This window comes from Schistocerca americana, unplaced genomic scaffold (assembly GCF_021461395.2).
Source record: "Schistocerca americana isolate TAMUIC-IGC-003095 unplaced genomic scaffold, iqSchAmer2.1 HiC_scaffold_196, whole genome shotgun sequence".
NCBI classification, from domain to species: domain Eukaryota; kingdom Metazoa; phylum Arthropoda; class Insecta; order Orthoptera; family Acrididae; genus Schistocerca; species Schistocerca americana.
In genome coordinates this window covers 145,001-147,500 of record NW_025725902.1, presented here as the reverse complement: position 1 = coordinate 147,500, position 2,500 = coordinate 145,001, and the positions used below count along the sequence as shown (strand labels likewise).

Genomic DNA, 2,500 nt, shown 5'->3' with positions numbered 1-2,500 from the left:
CTAGTAGGACGTCGCGACCCGCTGGGTGCCGGCCTACGGCCCGGGTGCGCAGCCTGTCCTTCCGCGGGCCTCGGTTCGCGTCTGTTGGGCAGAGCCCCGGTGTCCTGGCTGGCTGCCCGGCGGTATATCTGGAGGAGTCGATTCGCCCCTTTGGGCGCTCGGGCTCCCGGCAAGCGCGCGCGGTTCTTCCCGGATGACGGACCTACCTGGCCCGGCCCCGGACCCGCGCCGCTGTTGGCTCGGGATGCTCTCGGGCGGAATAATCGCTCCCGTCAGCGGCGCTTCAGCTTTGGACAATTTCACGACCCGTCTTGAAACACGGACCAAGGAGTCTAACATGTGCGCGAGTCATTGGGCTGTACGAAACCTAAAGGCGTAATGAAAGTGAAGGTCTCGCCTTGCGCGGGCCGAGGGAGGATGGGGCTTCCCCGCCCTTCACGGGGCGGCGGCCTCCGCACTCCCGGGGCGTCTCGTCCTCATTGCGAGGTGAGGCGCACCTAGAGCGTACACGTTGGGACCCGAAAGATGGTGAACTATGCCTGGCCAGGACGAAGTCAGGGGAAACCCTGATGGAGGTCCGTAGCGATTCTGACGTGCAAATCGATCGTCGGAGCTGGGTATAGGGGCGAAAGACTAATCGAACCATCTAGTAGCTGGTTCCCTCCGAAGTTTCCCTCAGGATAGCTGGTGCTCGTACGAGTCTCATCCGGTAAAGCGAATGATTAGAGGCCTTGGGGCCGAAACGACCTCAACCTATTCTCAAACTTTAAATGGGTGAGATCTCCGGCTTGCTTGATATGCTGAAGCCGCGAGCAAACGACTCGGATCGGAGTGCCAAGTGGGCCACTTTTGGTAAGCAGAACTGGCGCTGTGGGATGAACCAAACGCCGAGTTAAGGCGCCCGAATCGACGCTCATGGGAAACCATGAAAGGCGTTGGTTGCTTAAGACAGCAGGACGGTGGCCATGGAAGTCGGAATCCGCTAAGGAGTGTGTAACAACTCACCTGCCGAAGCAACTAGCCCTGAAAATGGATGGCGCTGAAGCGTCGTGCCTATACTCGGCCGTCAGTCTGGCAGTCATGGCCGGTCCTTGCGGCCGGCCGCGAAGCCCTGACGAGTAGGAGGGTCGCGGCGGTGGGCGCAGAAGGGTCTGGGCGTGAGCCTGCCTGGAGCCGCCGTCGGTGCAGATCTTGGTGGTAGTAGCAAATACTCCAGCGAGGCCCTGGAGGGCTGACGCGGAGAAGGGTTTCGTGTGAACAGCCGTTGCACACGAGTCAGTCGATCCTAAGCCCTAGGAGAAATCCGATGTTGATGGGGGCCGTCATAGCATGATGCACTTTGTGCTGGCCCCCGTTGGGCGAAAGGGAATCCGGTTCCTATTCCGGAACCCGGCAGCGGAACCGATACAAGTCGGGCCCCTCTTTTAGAGATGCTCGTCGGGGTAACCCAAAAGGACCCGGAGACGCCGTCGGGAGATCGGGGAAGAGTTTTCTTTTCTGCATGAGCGTTCGAGTTCCCTGGAATCCTCTAGCAGGGAGATAGGGTTTGGAACGCGAAGAGCACCGCAGTTGCGGCGGTGTCCCGATCTTCCCCTCGGACCTTGAAAATCCGGGAGAGGGCCACGTGGAGGTGTCGCGCCGGTTCGTACCCATATCCGCAGCAGGTCTCCAAGGTGAAGAGCCTCTAGTCGATAGAATAATGTAGGTAAGGGAAGTCGGCAAATTGGATCCGTAACTTCGGGATAAGGATTGGCTCTGAGGATCGGGGCGTGTCGGGCTTGGTCGGGAAGTGGGTCAGCGCTAACGTGCCGGGCCTGGGCGAGGTGAGTGCCGTAGGGGTGCCGGTAAGTGCGGGCGTTTAGCGCGGGCGTGGTCTGCTCTCGCCGTTGGTTGGCCTCGTGCTGGCCGGCGGTGCAGGATGCGCGCGCCTGCGCGGCGTTCGCGCCCCGGTGCTTCAACCTGCGTGCAGGATCCGAGCTCGGTCCCGTGCCTTGGCCTCCCACGGATCTTCCTTGCTGCGAGGCCGCGTCCGCCTTAGCGTGCTCCTCCGGGGGCGCGCGGGTGCGCGGATTCTCTTCGGCCGCCATTCAACGATCAACTCAGAACTGGCACGGACTGGGGGAATCCGACTGTCTAATTAAAACAAAGCATTGCGATGGCCCTAGCGGGTGTTGACGCAATGTGATTTCTACCGTGTCGGAGCAGGGTCCGAGCGCTGGCCACGCTACGAAGTCGGGTCCCCGGGTGGCGGATAGGGGAACGCCTCCCGTAATAGGAGGTAGCTGCCGAATATATGTCAATAGGTAGCCCCGGACCAAGGCCCCATGAGCTTCTCTGGGGGCCCTCTGTAGTGGAGGGTTGCTGCTGAATATATTGAACAGGCAGTGCCATGCAGGATCCTCCTGCCGACCTTGTAGTAAGTCCCCTTTTGCCGTTGGGGGCAAACAGGAGTTGGTATGGGTCCGGTCTCCTGTAGTGGGAGTCTGTCACGAATATGCTG

The 2,500-nt window shown here is 60.8% G+C and overlaps 1 pseudogene; it reads left to right on the top strand.

Annotated features, from left to right (window-relative positions):
- The window catches only part of LOC124573728, a 5,962-nt pseudogene that overhangs the window by 615 nt on the left and 2,847 nt on the right, over positions 1 to 2,500 (top strand).